This window comes from Octopus bimaculoides, chromosome 29 (assembly GCF_046866305.1).
Source record: "Octopus bimaculoides isolate indiv1 chromosome 29, ASM4686630v1, whole genome shotgun sequence".
NCBI lineage: Eukaryota > Metazoa > Mollusca > Cephalopoda > Octopoda > Octopodidae > Octopus > Octopus bimaculoides.
The window spans coordinates 8879571-8895834 of NC_142956.1; the positions used below are offsets into that span (position 1 = coordinate 8879571).

Here is a 16264-nt window from a genome sequence, read left to right on the forward strand (position 1 = left end):
GGCCGTTGTATGCGATGTTGCTTTTTCTCACGATGGTTTTGGTTGGAGATGTCCACAACTGTTCTGTTCTGTTTTGTTGCACCATCGCAACCAGACTGAAAAACAAGTCCAATGTGCTCCGGAATTGTCAAAGACATGTTTCAGTTTTTCTAAAATGAAGTGAAATAATAATAATAATAGTAATAATAATGATTTCTTGTTACTCTTATCAAACTCATTGGGCCCCAGGCTAAGCTAAACTGTCCTTATTCTCCCCACCAAAGTGAGGGAGTTTGTGTGTGCTCAATGTTTTCCCATTAGATAGTCTGGTAGGTCTGTTGTCCCTTCATTTAGTTCCTTAGCCATCATAACTGCCCCCGTTTCTCTTTCTCTCTCCCCCCATCCCTATTTTCTCTCTGCCTCTCTGCCTCTTCAGTATGTATGTGTTGGGGGAGTCTGTAATGTTGTCATGGTTACTGTTTTTTTTCTCGTTTGTTTTTTCACCACTACAGCTTTACTATTAACAATATTTCAGTCGCATTTTTAAATCTGATAATTTCAGGGGCAGGTAACTCATGATTGTCACCTCATCCCTCCCTCCTTATTTCTAATATATTTCTAAATTCTGTTGCTACAACTACTTTGACGACGACCACCACCACCCACAAGTAGCAAATGTCAACATCTTGATCACAAGGGTTCGAAACATTTACCATTTGCAGCTTTTTTTATTGTTTGTTGTTGTACAAGGAACACAATTTCCTGCAGAGATCTTTGCACTGGTTTCTTTGGACTTTTGTTTAGCACAGGTGGGGGAGGGGGCAACCATTTATCCTGCACACTGCATGTTGCATGGACTCTTTGCACTAATCAGGCGCAGGCTGTGTGGTAAAGAAGCTTGCTTTCCAACCACATGGTTCCTGGTTCAGTCCCACTGCGTGGCACTTTAAACAAGTGTCCACTAAGCCTCGAGCCAACCAAAGCCTTGCGAGTGGATTTGGTTGACAGAAACTGAAAGAAGCCAGTCGTGTATATATATATATATATATATATATATATGTGTGTGTGTGTGTGTGTGTGTGTGTGTGTGTATGTACATGTTAGTGTGTCTGTCTGTCCCTGCCACCATTGTTTGATAGCCGATGGTGTGTCTACGTCCCCCATAACTTAGCAGTTTGGCAAAAGAGATAGAATAAGTACTAGGCTTAGAAAAAATAAGTCCTAGAGTCAATTTGTTCGACTGAGAGGCAGTGCTCCAGCATGGCTGCAGTCATGTGACTGAAACAAATAAAACAATAATCGACCAACAGTGTTTCAATGTTACACAAAATAATAATGATGATTAATAGTAGTATAAGATGTTATATTTTCGTGTGTGACTTTTGGCCCACCCTGTACTTAAGGAGGTTATATCCCTGTTCCCAGAAATATGACCACCACCACAAAAAATAATAATTTTTTTGCTATTGAAGTATCGAACGGGGTAGACAACTCTAGATATGTTTTGTTCTTTTTTGTTCTCTTCAAATGAACCTTCATACTAATTACTTCTCTTCTCGTTATGGATGTAACCTTTAATTGAAATCTCTTGCTTCTCTGTAATAGAAGTCAGTGGTAGTTTTAACTCTGGGGCAGTGTTCCAACCATGGCCATCTCGTCTTAGAGGGGAATATGTAGCATTTTAGTATATATATTTTTTTTCATTCTTTATTCAAAGCAATTAGAACGGAAGTGTTGATTTTGAGGGTTGTTTGGTCACTATATCTAGCGAGGGAGAGGTTAGTAGTTGTGGTGGGAGTAGTGTGAAGCCTAGCAGAAGCTGTTGTAAGCATTAACAACTTGGATCATTACCATAGTAACTGGTTGTGGTGGTAGTGCTTAGTCGTAGTAATAGCAGTTTTGGTTAGTGGATGTCTAAGTGCACCTTAGTAAGTGGTTGATGGAAGGTGAGAGCAGAAGCAACCAGTGGTCAAGTTTATAAAAAAAAAAAGGTCCTTTTTCTTCTTCTTCCTCCTGCCCCTCCCTCCCATCCAGTCCATGCCAATCACCCCCACTTCTATCATGTATACATACCTCTTCCTTCTACCTTCATCATTTCAATTTCAACTCTATTTTGAGAGGAAAAAAAAAAATAAAAGTATTAACCCCTCCCACTTACAGTGTTTGTTTTTTTTATTTGACTGGTGGGTCCACCTGCTGTGTGGTCCTGATCCCTTTCGTCTTTGGACAAAAGGATTCTAACTGTAGTGAATTATTTTGACTGTGGCCATATTGGAGCACCGCTGTTAATGGGGCAAATCAACCCTGGGACTTCTGAAGCCTAGTACTTATTATTCTATTGGTCTCTTGTTAAACTGCTATGTTATGGGGGACGTAAACACACCCAACATTAGTTGTCAAACGATGGGAAAGTGTCTTCTACTTATAGCCTCAGGCCAATCAAGGCCTGATGGAAACTGGAAGAAGCTTGTCGTATCTATCTATGTGTATGTTTGTCTCTCCACCATCGCTTGACAACCAATGTTGGTATGTTTATGTTTAGCAAAAAGAGACGGTACTAGACTTACAAAGTGTATGTCCTGGGGTCGAATTGGTTTGACTGAAGGCGGTGCTCCAGCATGGCTGCAGTCAAATGACTGAAAACAAATAAAAGAATGTCTACATAGTTTTTTTTTTATCATCGAAAATATGTTTTTCTTGAATAAAAAAATAATTTAAAGATGTTTTTTTGTTGAATAAATAAAATAAAAACCACAAAAATTATGCAAAGACGAAGAACCGACTGCAACAGGAAGAAAAAAACATGTCTTAATCCAGAAAATCCCATCGTGGGACGCGCGGAAGGTAATAATGTCAAATCGATAATGTTTATAGTATAACCAATAGGTGAGGAGTAGCTAAAAACAAAAAAAACGACGCCATTATAAGGTCCCTCCATAACAATTTTTCCGGGTTTTGACACTTTAGCGACATCAGTTCCCCAGATTTTCTCCAGAAGATTTTCGACATTTGATGTCGCTAAAGTGTCAAAACCCGGAAAAATTGTTATGAGGGAACCTTATAATGGCTTGGTTTTTTTTTTTTTATTTTAGCTATTCTTCACGTATTTGACCTTCTGCGCGTCCCACGATGGGATTTTCTGGATTAAGACGTATTTTCTTCTTCCTGTTGCAGTCGGTTCTTCGTCTTTGCATAATTTTTGTGGTTTTTATTTTATTTATTCAACAAAAAAACATCTTTAAATTATTTTTTTATTCAAGAAAAACATATTTTCGATGATAAAAAAAAAACTATGTAGACATTCTTTTATTTGTTTTCAGTCATTTGACTGCAGCCATGCTGGAGCACCACCTTCAGTCAAACCAATTCGATCCCAGGACATACACTTTGTAAGTCTAGTACCGTCTCTTTTTGCTAAACATAAACATACCAACATTGGTTGTCAAGCGATGGTGGAGAGACAAACATACACATAGATAGATACAACAAGCTTCTTCTAGTTTCCATCAGGCCTTGATTGGCCTGAGGCTATAAGTAGAAGGGTGTGTTTACGTCCCCCATAACTTAGCAGTTTAACAAGAGACCAATAGAATAATAAGTACTAGGCTTCAGAAGTCCCAGGGTTGATTTGCCCCACTAACAGCAGTGCTCCAACATGGCCACAGTCAAAATAATTCACTACAGCTAGAATCCTTTTGTCCAAAGACGAAAGGGATCAGGACCACACAGCAGGTGGACCCACCAGTCAAATAAAAAAAACAAACACTGTAAGTGGGAGGGGTTAATACTTTTATTTTTTTTTCCTCTCAAAATAGAGTTGAAATTCAAATGATGAAGGTAGAAGGAAGAGGTATGTATACATGATAGAAGTGGGGGTGATTGGCATGGACTGGATGGGAGGGAGGGGCCAGGAGGAAGAAGCAGAAAAAGGACCTTTTTTTTTTTTATAAACTTGACCACTAGTTGCTTCTGCTCTCACCTTCCATCAACCACTTACTAAGGTGCACTTAGACATCCACTAACCAAAACTGCTATTACTACGACTAAGCACTACCACCACCTACACTACTTCACCTGTTACTACCACCACAACCAGTTACTATGGTAATGATCCAAGTTGTTAATGGTTACAACAGCTTCTGCTAGGCTTCACACTACTCCCACCACAACTACTAACCTCTCCCTCGCTAGATATAGTGACCAAACAACCCTCAAAATCAACACTTCCGTTCTAATTGCTTTGATTAAAGAATGAAAAAAAATATATATACTAAAATGCTACATATTCCCCTCTAAGACGAGATGGCCATGGTTGGAACACTGCCCCAGAGTTAAAACTACCACTGACTTCTATTACAGAGAAGCAAGAGATTTCATTTAAAAGTTACATCCATAACGAGAAGCGAAGTAATTAGTATGAAGGTTCATTTGAAGAGAACAAATAAGAGCAAAACATATCTAGAGTTGTCTACCCCGTTCGATACTTCAATAGCAAAAAAATTATTATTTTTTGTGGTGGTGGTCATATTTCTGGGAACAGGGATATAACCTCCTTAAGTACAGGGTGGGCCAAAAGTCACACACGAAAATATAACATCTTATACTACTATTAATCATCATTATTATTTTGTGTAACATTGAAACACTGTTGGTCGATTATTGTTTTATTTGTTTCAGTCACATGACTGCAGCCATGCTGGAGCACTGCCTCTCAGTCGAACAAATTGACTCTAGGACTTATTTTTTCTAAGCCTAGTACTTATTCTATCTCTTTTGCCAAACTGCTAAGTTACGGGGGACGTAGACACACCATCGGCTATCAAACAATGGTGGCAGGGACAGACAGACACACTAACATGTACACACACACACACACACACATATATATATATATATATATATATATATATATATATATATATACACACAACGGGCTTCTTTCAGTTTCTGTCATCCAAATCCACTCGCAAGGCTTTGGTTGGCCCGAGGCTTAGTGGACACTTGTTTAAAGTGCCACGCAGTGGGACTGAACCAGGAACCATATGGTTGGAAAGCAAGCTTCTTTACCACACAGCCTGCGCCTGATTAGTGCAAAGAGTCCAGGCAACATGCAGTGTGCAGGATAAATACCAATGGTTGCCCCCTCCCCCACCTGTGCTAAACAAAAGTCCAAAGAAACCAGTGCAAAGATCTCTGCAGGAAATTGTGTTCCTTGTACAACAACAAACAATAAAAAAAGCTGCAAATGGTGAATGTTTCGAACCCTTGTGATCAAGATGTTGACATTTGCTAATTAGTTTTGTGTTGTAATTAACCATAAAGTGCTGTTTTTGAAATATGGGGGAGAGGGGGGTCTCAGTGTGTGACTTTGGGCCCATCCTGTATTCTGACAGATTCAAAACTAGCAAGGGAAACAGACTTACCTACCCATAAAGCACCTTTTGTCTGACGCTCTGCCGATTCAGAGACATGACTGTCCTATTAATAATTAACAACAGTAGTAGTAGCAGCAGTACTTGTGGGTGGAGGTGGTCGTCGTCAAAGTAGTTGTAGCAACAGAATTTAGAAATATATTAGAAATAAGGAGGGAGGGATGAGGTGACAATCATGAGTTACCTGCCCCTGAAATTATCAGATTTAAAAATGCGACTGAAATATTGTTAATAGTAAAGCTGTAGTTGTGAAAAAGCAAACGAACAAACGAAAAAAAAAAACAGTAACCATGACAACATTACAGACTCCCCCAACACATACATACTGAAGAGGCAGAGAGAGAGAGAAAATAGGGATGGGGGGGAGAGAAAGAGAAACGGGGGCAGTTATGATGGCTAAGGAACTAAATGAAGGGACAACAGACCTACCAGACTATCTAATGGGAAAACATTGAGCACACACAAACTCCCTCACTTTGGTGGGGAGAATAAGGACAGTTTAGCTTAGCCTGGAGCCCAATGAGTTTGATAAGAGTAACAAGAAATCATTATTATTACTATTATTATTATTATTTCACTTCATTTTAGAAAAACTGAAACATGTCTTTGACAATTCCGGAGCACATTGGACTTGTTTTTCAGTCTGGTTGCGATGGTGCAACAAAACAGAACAGAACAGTTGTGGACATCTCCAACCAAAAGCATCGTGAGAAAAAGCAACATCGCATACAACGGCCGGTCAATTTGTCCGAGAAGTTCATGCAATTCGGTGTGCCCAACACATAGCAAAGTGGACCCCCACCACCGAGATGTCTCTGTCAGAAACAGGCTTTAAAAAGAAAAAAAGTCCAAAGAAATTAGTGCACACATTGTCACAGGGAGTTGATATTCCTCACACAACAATGCAACGAAGAATAAAAGCTACAGACATTTGCTAATTTGTTTTGCTTTCTAATTAAATATAAATGGGTTGTTTTTGAAATGTGCAATAGAGATATTAGAGTCTTAATCTTGGCACATGACCTTTGGCCCCCCCTTGTATATATTTCTTACAGAAAGACACATGCACACACACATTTTTAAAGATGTCCCGCTCCCCAGTCCCATTATTCCAATACAACTTTGCTAAAACCTTACTGTATATGGTGCGGTCAGCAACCATTTATGAAAGAAAAATATTATTACACCAAGCTGATAGTGAGAGAAAAGGACAAAAACCAGCACTGCCACCACCACAGCAGAAAAGAAATTTGGCAGATGGCATCTATGTGCACAAGCGTGTCTATATATGGTTAAGGAGAAGCAGCAAGGGGTCAGAGGTTGTGGTATGATGGGGAGGAAGAGGAGGAGGAGGAGGAATAAGGAAGAAATGAAAACAGGAGGCAAGAATGTTGGAAGGGAGATTAATAAGAATAATAATTATTGTAATTTCAATAACATCATCAGTACAAATATGAGCAGGCAGCTAACTCCCCTTCTCTTCTTCTTCTCTCAGTCTGTGTATATATGCATGCGTATATGGACATGTTGTACACACACACGCACACATACACATTTATGTAATGTATAATGTTATATATACCAACATCTATGTGGAAAAGCTGCAAAGACAAAGAAAAAAAACAAAAAAGAAAAAAGATTAGACAATAAAACCACAAATATATATATTTATTTATTAATTTATATATATAAATATATAAATAAATAAATATATTTATATATATATTTATTTATATATATATATTTATTTATTTAATTATATATTTATTTTTATATATATTTATTGATTGATTTATATATGTATTTTTTATTTATTTATATATTTATTCATTTATATATAGATTTATTTATAAATATATATATATTTATTTATTTGTATGTATATATTTCTTTATATGTATTTATTTATATATTTATTTATTTATTTTTATATTTAATTATTTATATATATTTATTTATATGTGTTTATATATTTATCAAATCGTCCAACCCATGCTAGCATGGAAAGCGGACGTTAAACGATGATGATGATGATGATATTTATTAATTTAATTATATATATTTTTTATTTATATATTTATTAATTTATATATATTTATCTATTTATATGTTTATTTATATTTATTTATTTATTTATATATATTTATTAACATATATATTTCATCATCATCATCGTTTAACGTCCGCTTTCCATGCTAGCATGGGTTGGACGACTTGACTGAGGACTGGTGAAACCGGATGGCAACACCAGGCTCCAATCTAAATTTGGCAGAGTTTCTACAGCTGGATGCCCTTCCTAACGCCAACCACTCAGAGAGTGTAGGTGCTTTTACGTGTTGGAACTCTTTTAAATAAATAAATAAATATAGTAGGAGTGGCTGTGTGGTAAGTAGCTTGCTTACCAACCACATGGTCCCGGGTTCAGTCCCACTGCGTGGCATCTTGGGCAAGTGCCTTCTACTATAGCCTCGGGCCGACCAATGCCTTGTGAGTGGATTTGGTAGACGGAAACTGAAAGAAGCCCGTCGTATATGTGTATATATATGTGTATGTGTGTGTGTATTTGTATGTCTGTGTTTGTCCCCACAACATCGCTTGACAACCGATGCTGGTGTTTTTATGTCCCCGTAACTTAGTGGTTCGGCAAAAGAGACCGATAGAATAAGTACTAGGCTTCCAAAGAATAAGTCCTGGGGTCGATTTCTTCGACTAAAGGCGGTGCTCCAGCATGGCCGCAGTCAAAAGACTGAAACAAGTAAAAGAGTATATAAATAAATAAATACATATATATATATATATATATATATATATATATATATATATATATATATATAAAAATAATGTATATATATATATATAAATAAATATTTATATAAATAAGGATAAGATCGATAATATTGATCTTATCAAGTGGCCAGCATGGGAATAAAAACCATCAAAGGTAATAATTATTTAAAATTATAATACAGGGTATCTAAGAGATACCGCCACGCTGAAAAACAGCAGTCAAATCCTGACTATAAATAAATATATATATATAAATAAACAAATATAAATAAATAAGTATAAATAAATAAATGTATGTATAAATATATATATATAAATAAATATATATATATTCTGAGTTCAAATTCCGCCCATGTCGACTGTTCCTTTCAACCTATAAGGGGCGATGAATTAAAACGCTAGGGGGTCAACGTAATCGACTAGTCCCCTTCCTCAAAATATATGTGTGTATATATATATATATATATATATATATATATATATATATATATATATATATATATATATGTTTGTGTGTCTGTGTTTGTCCCCACCTCCCAACATCGCTTGACAACCGATGCCGGTGTGTTTACGTCAACGTAAATTAGCGGTTTCGGCAAAAGAGACCGATAGAATAAGTACCAGGCTTACAAAGAATAAGTCCTGGGGTCGATTTGACCGACTAAAAAAGGCGGTGCTTCAGCAAGGCCGCAGTCAAATGACTGAAACGAGTAAAAGAGTAATTTTAACGTGTTCCTGCCGCCATTACTATGACAAACCAACAACAAACACCAGCGCCATCTATCTGTAACGTCTCTATTTTCACCATGACGAGTTACTTCCCTTTGTTTCTCGGCAATCAGAAATTTTAATCTCGGTGGACAAATGCATTTTAGCTTCTAAGATCCCTTTGGGACCGATTATTAATTAAAAGACGAACATTGAGGGGTTAATATAATTAACCACCCCCCGCTCGTGCGTATAATTGAAAGGATTACGGACTTTATTATCATTTTTGAAGGCAGAATCGTTAGCACGCCGGGCGAAATGCTTAACGGTGTTCAGTCCGTCTTTACGTTCTGAGTTCAAATTCCGCCGATGTCGACTTATAAGGGGCGATGAATTAAAACGCTACGGGGTCAACATAATCGACTAGTCCCCTCCCTCAAAATATATGTATATATATATATGTTTGTGTGTCTGTGTTTGTCCCCCTACCATCGCTTGACAACCGATGCTGTTCCCGTAACCTAGTGGTTTCGGCAAAAGAGACCGATAAAATAAGTATTAGGCTTCTAAAGTATAAGTCCTGGGGTCGATTTGCTCGACTATAAAGGCGGTGCTCCAGCATGGCCGCAGTCAAATGAAAGTAAAGAGAGCTGGCGAAATGTTTGGCAGCCGTTCATTTGTCTTTATGTTTCGAGTTCAATTTCCACAGAGGTCGATTTTGCCTCTCGTTCTTTCGGGGGTCGATAAAATAGGTGCCAGTTGACCACTGGAGTCCATGTAATCAACTAGTCCAACATTTTAGGGGTTCTACCCCGACAAGCCACATTCCTAGCGCTCCCCACTCCCATCTAACCGTTACAAACATGCATACAATTCGTATAAATTAATTAAAGAAACTGTCCGTCAGATGACCGCACAGACCTATTATGGGGCCAACTGACCCCATAATGGTTTCTGTCAAATGATGTAAGATTAAAAGAAATAAAAGAAAAAATTCCTCAGGTTGATTCATTTGGTTGTAGAATTCTTCAAGGTGGTACTCCAGCATGGCCACGGGCTCGTGCCTAAAACAAGTGAAAAATAAAAATAAATACAGATTTCTAAGTGTCCGGAGATGCCTGTTCGTGGAATTGCAGTCTAACTTTCGGCTAATTACTCTTAATTGATTTAATTAAATCATTAAAATATATGTTCAGTAATTAAGATTTAATCAAAGATTAAATAATTTAATGAGTAACAATATTATTATAGGTTGTGTGTGAGTAAAAGATGGGATGGTCACAACTGGAACGTCTGACTGGATCTGGACTGACCTGGGGTTAAACAACAACTATAGCCACTAATACTAATTACTATACTATACATTAAGATAATGTAGTCCTAGGTACACTATGCCTGAATAAAAGATGGGATGGTCACAGATGGAACATATTCGATAATTGGTCTGTCAGGATCAGGACTGACCTGGGGTTAAACAACAATAATTAATTAATGAAATGAATCTTTCTGTTTCATCACTGTGTACTTCAAATTAATTAAAATATTTCCCTTAATTATAATTACACCAATCTTCACCATTTGGCCTCAGTTCAGTGACCTGGCAACATTTCTAGCATCCTGGACAAAATGCTTGGCTACCAGCCATGCTGGAGCACCACATTCAAAGGTTGAACCATTCAAGTCGAACCTGGCAGTGTTTTATTTTTAAAGTTCAGTTCTTATTCTATCAGTTTTCTTCTGCCAAACCATTAAGTGATGGGGCCATAAACACACCAACACCGGCTGTGAAGTGGTGGCGGAGGACAAACACAGATACAAGGAGAAATTGCAAAGAGAATCTGGAACTCGACTGAGGAAAGAAAACTCCGAATGACCCATCCTTGTTTTCTTTGTATCATCTCTCTGGATGTTTTGTTGTCCCTTTTTTGTATTTTAAATATATATATATAATAATACAAAGAATATGTATGCATGTATACACACATATATGTACATACTTACATCTACATGTGTATATCGATGCATATCAGGGTACAGGATGTTAGAACAATGAACTACAGACAACAGAACGAACACATAGGAAAACAGAAAGCCACTTGGAATTAATCCTTCGTCAGCTGCCTCTATTCTAACTAGATGTTTTGAAGATATGGAGCCTGGTGTAGCCATCTGGTTTCACCAGTCCTCAGTCAAATCGTTCAACCCATGCTAGCAAGGAAAGCGGACGTTAAACGACGATGATGATGATTCACAAAAAGTATGGGGGTTTAGTTTACAGGTGATTTAAATGATTAGGTACACTAGATAAGTACTGTAACGGATTACTGGGACTCCAGGGTTATAGCTAGGACAGTAGTTATGGAGTCATTGCAGATTTCCAATGCAGCGGATACATAACTTTTATACTGTACACTAAACATTAAGGCAAGGCAAACATTTCAAGTAATATACATTATTATTACAGGAAGAAATTAAAAATCTATATAAGATACAAATAAGGAAATAATTTTATTCTCAAATGCAGGATAAGCTATCCATAAACTATCCATGTAAACAACAAATGGATGCATTAGTTTAACGCTCAGGAATAGAGAAAGTCTTTGACGTTTCGAGCCTACGCTCTTCAACTAATATATATATATATATATATATATATATATATGCATACACATACAAACACCACAGGCTTTTTTCAGTGTCCATCAACCAAATCCACTCACAAGGCTTTGGTTGGCCGAGGGCTATAGTAGAAGACACTTGCCCAAGGTGGCATGCAGTGGGACTGAACCCAGGACCATGTGGTTGGTCAGCAGGCTACTTACCACACAGCCACTCCTGTGCCTATATACATATGTGTGTAGTTTATAGATTGGAGACAGGTAGTCTCAACATAGAATACCCTTCGTAGTACTCAAGAGATTTCAACTTGAGCAAGAAGAGGAGTAAATGTAAGGAGAAGCAAGTTAGACATGTTGGTATACAAAAAATATACACATGTATGCACATAAAAAGGTCCAAATTACACAGAATATAAATGGTATCAGGAATTAAAGGGGTTGAATAAGAGCTTTGGGAATCCAGCAGTTGTTTGGGTGGGTGGAGGGGCTTGGTGGTCCAAAATAATGATTGTATCTTGATTCCATCATTGGGTAACACCAGCCTCTGTCTTCAGGGAAGAATTTTACATTTGGGGTGTTGACAGAATGCACTGTGCTTTTTTATTAACAACAAGGGGCCACAAAAAGCATGTGGGGACATATAACATATGAAAAATGAATTTATACAAATGAGGATGAGACGGCCACCCTGGCTCCACTGCAGGGTGGTTATGTCTTTACAATTAATTTCATCATTTATTGTCTATTTACAATTATATCCTTTTTTTTTTTCAAACAATTATTTTCTCAATAAATTTTTTACTTACCATTTGATTGCCATGTTGTATTTCACCGTATTCTGGGGGGACGAGGTTCATTTTTCCCCTCTGGCCCTAATGGGGTTTACTTCCAATGGAAACGATTCTTCATCTGATGATGATGATGACGACTGAGGAGACAACCCATCAAGGAGTGGGGCGACTCCTTTACTGAAACTGAAAAGAAAAATGAGAAGCAAAAAAAAAAAAAAACCCCCCAAAAAAGTACCTTTTACAAATAAATAAAAGTGACAGGTGGTGGTGGGAATAAGGGACAGCAGGGGAGACTCTAATATGTCTCCCTTCCCCTGTCTGGAAAAAATTGCCAGAAGAGAAATTCATCATAAGACAATTCATTGTGACCATATTATCTTTTATTTGTTTTGGTTCATTAGACTGTCGCCCTGCTGGAGCAGCGCCTTTAGTTGAACGAAGCGACCCCAGGACTTATTCTTTGTAAGCCTAGTACTTGTTCTATCAGTCTCTTTTGCCGAAACGCTAAGTTACGGGGATGCAAACACACCAACATCGGTTGTCAAGCGATGGTGGAGGGACAAACAGACACGCATATATATATATATATACATACATACACAACAGGCTTCATTCAGTTTCCATCAACCAAATCCACTCACAAGGCTTTGGTCGGCTTAAGGCTATAGCAGAAGACTCATGCCCAAGGTGCCATGCAGTGGGACTGAACCTGGAAGCATGAGGTTGGAAAGCAAGCTTCTTACCACACAGCCACTCTTATATGATATATATATATATATATATATATATATATATATATATATACATATATACATATATATATATATATATATACTATGGGCTTCTTTCAGTTTCCGTCTACCAAATCCACTCACAAGGCTTTGGTCGGCCCGAGGCTATAGTAGAAGACACTTGCCCAAGATGCCACGAAGTGGGACTGAACCCGGGACCATGTGGTTGGTATGTGCAAGCTGTTTACCTCACAGCCACACCTGCGCCTCTATCAACATTTAAAGAAAAGAAAACTTCAAAAGCTTTTACGAAAGCATTAATTAAGAAAGTCTTTATGAATAAATATTAAAAAAACCTGATGGGATCCTTCAAAACGAAATTTCTTTTGATGAATTTTTCTTCGGCAAAATTTCTCACAAATTCCACTTTGTAGGAAAGACCAAAAAAAAAAAGGAAAACCCTTGTTTTGTTTGCCACTAAATGTATTTATTGCACATTAACCGGCCTAACCCACAACAGCAACGGTGTCCGGCTGCCAGTGGGAGCATACTACACTGCAGACTGTTCATAAATTTTTTTTGTTTATTGTTTCTCGCATAAAATTGTTTTCCAAGAGTATTTGATCCGACACATACATGAAGACACACACACACAGAGTAAGAAACACACACCCACACACATATATGCACTCAAAATTCTTGCGCCCTTTCCACTACTCCAGCTCACTTTTATATATATATATATATATACACCCACCCCCACTAACCCTCCTCCCTTCCCTCCCCACCCACCTCATCGACTACTCAGGTGTTTGTAGCCCTGGTGTATGTCTATTTCGTCCTTGAATGCCAAGAGTCCAAGCTGTGCGTGTCACGCCTCATTCAGGGCCTTCGATTGGATGCAGCTGCGATATTGCTTTGGGGTGAGGCTGGGGTTGCATGTTTTTCTGTGGTACAGGTTGAATATCCCCGGATCTGTTGCCCTTATCACCAGGAACTTGCTGCGCACGTACTTCTGGTAGAGCAGCACGTCCTCGCCGACCCAGCCGGTGATCTGCTCGTCGAATCCACGGATGGTGAGGAAGTCTGACTTGTACTGACACGTCATTCCATAACCGAAATCCCTCCAGAACCCTGTGTCCCTCGATATCACCAATTGGTCCTTCTCCGGGGGTATGAGCATGTCGTGGAGGGAATAGACGACGTTGGGGTTATACAGGCTGAAAACAATAGGGTAGTAAACACGTTTGTCTGGAGTTGCGTTCAGTCGACATCGCTCCAAGAAGTCCACACCGAACACAATGTCGACATCGCAGAAAAACATGAGTACATTGCCGTTGCGCCAGTTGAGGGCACCAACCTGAAGCCCTTGGCCACGCGAGAACTTCTCCTTCAGGCTGATCAGCTTGATATATTTAACCTTGTAAGTGTGGGCCATCCATGACAGCATGTCCTTGACCGTGGAAAGTCCCTCCTTGCCAAAGTACACAACTGTGAGAAACACTCGTTTGTCCTGCAGAACGCAAGTGCGCACAAAACGGTCGAGGAACAGGCGGAAGGTCGCTGTCCGTCCGGAGAGCGGAAGGATTAAGTTGATCCATTTTCGTATTCACCCAGTTTTTCGTGATCAACTGCATGGGGCCGAAAGGCCGGATCACGGAGAGCTTTGAGTAGTAGTTTTTCATGCCAGGTCGGTCAATGTCGTAGAAGTAAAGCTCGTAGTGTGAACCACTTGTTGGATCGGTACGGTAAATGCCCTCGGCAAAGTTCTCGGCGCCATATTGGCCCATCCCTTTGCGGTTTTCATTCAGTTGGTCGACTGAGAACTGAATCACCTCACTGAGGTCTTTCTTCTTGAAGTCAATTGGTTTCTCGACGACCCTTTTGCCAAGACCAGGTTCTACGAGGAAGATTCGAGTGGCTGAAAAACGATTAAAAGGAATGAGTTCATACTCAGACTTGAGTGGCACTCCGTGGAGTATCTCTGCTGCCCTTATTTGTTCCAAGAAAAACCGAGTGTTTACGTCGAGTACTTGGACCTTGCTCTCTGTTGGAATATTTTTCTTGACTTCAGCTTCATCTTTGCTGTCGGTACCTTGCTCGTTTTTATTCTTAATTTCACCATTATCATCATCATCGTCATTATTATTATTATTATTATTGTTGTTGTTTTTGTTGTTGTTTTCAGCAGCAGAGATTTGCAAAGTCAGGTTCTTCGTCTTGAGGAACGCCGTCTTGAGGAACGCCGTCTTGAGGGCAGCTTCCAGGAACCGAATCTGCTTCCGCAACTTGGTCGTCTCTCGGTTGTAGCGTTTGGTCAACACCAGAAGCTTCTCGTGTTCGACAGCAGCAGAGATTAACGTGCAAGTGGCTGAACACTCCACAGACACGTGTACCCTTAACGTAGTTTTCGGGGATATTCAGTGTGACACAGTGTGACAAGGCTGACCCTTTGAATTACAGGCACAACAGAAACAGGAAGAAAGAGTGAGAGAAAGTTGTGGTGAAAGAGTACAGCAGGTTTCGCCACCATCCCCTGCCGGAGCCTCGTGGAGCTTTAGGTGTTTTCGCTCAATAAATAAACACTCACAACGCCCTATGACCGCGAGTCCGTTGCCCTAACCATTGTGCTTCCACACCAAAAACACTGCATAAAAACATAAATGAAAGTGGTGCCCGTCAATTCAGAAAGATCCCACATTTATAAGAATCCTTTATGAAATATTTGCGTAAGTATGAAAATGAAAATATTCAATGTGTTTTAATTCTGGGTACTACTCAAGCAGAGCGAACCCGAACGCGCAGTCGCGCGTCCACGCTAGCTAGTCGTGAGTGGTCAATCCTACGAAAAGTGCACGCGAGCGCGCGTGCAAATGAATACATGTGTGCGCATGCGCGCGTATGCAAATTAGTAAATAATTTCTTTTAAACAAAGTAAATATTTTTTTTTAAATTACTTTTTTCTTTTCTAAACAATGTAGATAGGTAGAAGGAATAAAAATAACACACTATCTGTTTTTGTTAACTTCATACATTTTTTTTCTTTTAATTAAATTTTGTGAACAAAATAATTTTTATTTTCTAAACAACGTAAATAAATTTTAAAAAAGGTGCACATTGGGATTAGACACTGAGGGAAACTTGATATGCTAGAAATAACAGCTAAACGCAAAAAGAAAAAAAAAACTGTAACCTTTACCTTTCTGAAATCACTGTGG

The 16264-nt window shown here is 38.7% G+C and overlaps 2 long non-coding RNA genes and 1 pseudogene across 3 annotated transcripts in view; all 3 read right to left on the minus strand.

The window, feature by feature from the left end:
• The window catches only part of LOC149130337 (uncharacterized), a 7216-nt gene extending 202 nt beyond the window's left edge, over positions 1-7014 (minus strand). Inside the window, exons 1-2 of one of the 2 annotated variants that reach the window (XR_016239107.1) lie at positions 6998-7014; positions 1-149 (exon numbers count right to left, since the gene is read on the minus strand). The exon at positions 1-149 is cut by the window's left edge and continues 202 nt beyond it. This is a non-coding gene — a long non-coding RNA (uncharacterized LOC149130337). Of the gene's footprint in view, positions 150-2546; positions 2917-6997 lie in introns of those variants that run through there. The other variant, XR_016239109.1, reaches the window with a different exon arrangement.
• LOC149130338 (uncharacterized) lies at positions 3650-6004 on the minus strand. The gene is made up of 2 exons (XR_016239110.1): positions 4070-6004; positions 3650-4039 (listed from the first exon to the last, which is right to left on the minus strand). It is a non-coding gene; the product is annotated as an uncharacterized LOC149130338 (long non-coding RNA).
• A 6825-nt stretch (positions 7015-13839) lies between the features above and the next one.
• On the minus strand, positions 13840-15466 carry LOC106881725 (chondroitin sulfate N-acetylgalactosaminyltransferase 2 pseudogene; annotated as a pseudogene).
• Between the last annotated feature and the right edge of the window lie 798 nt (positions 15467-16264).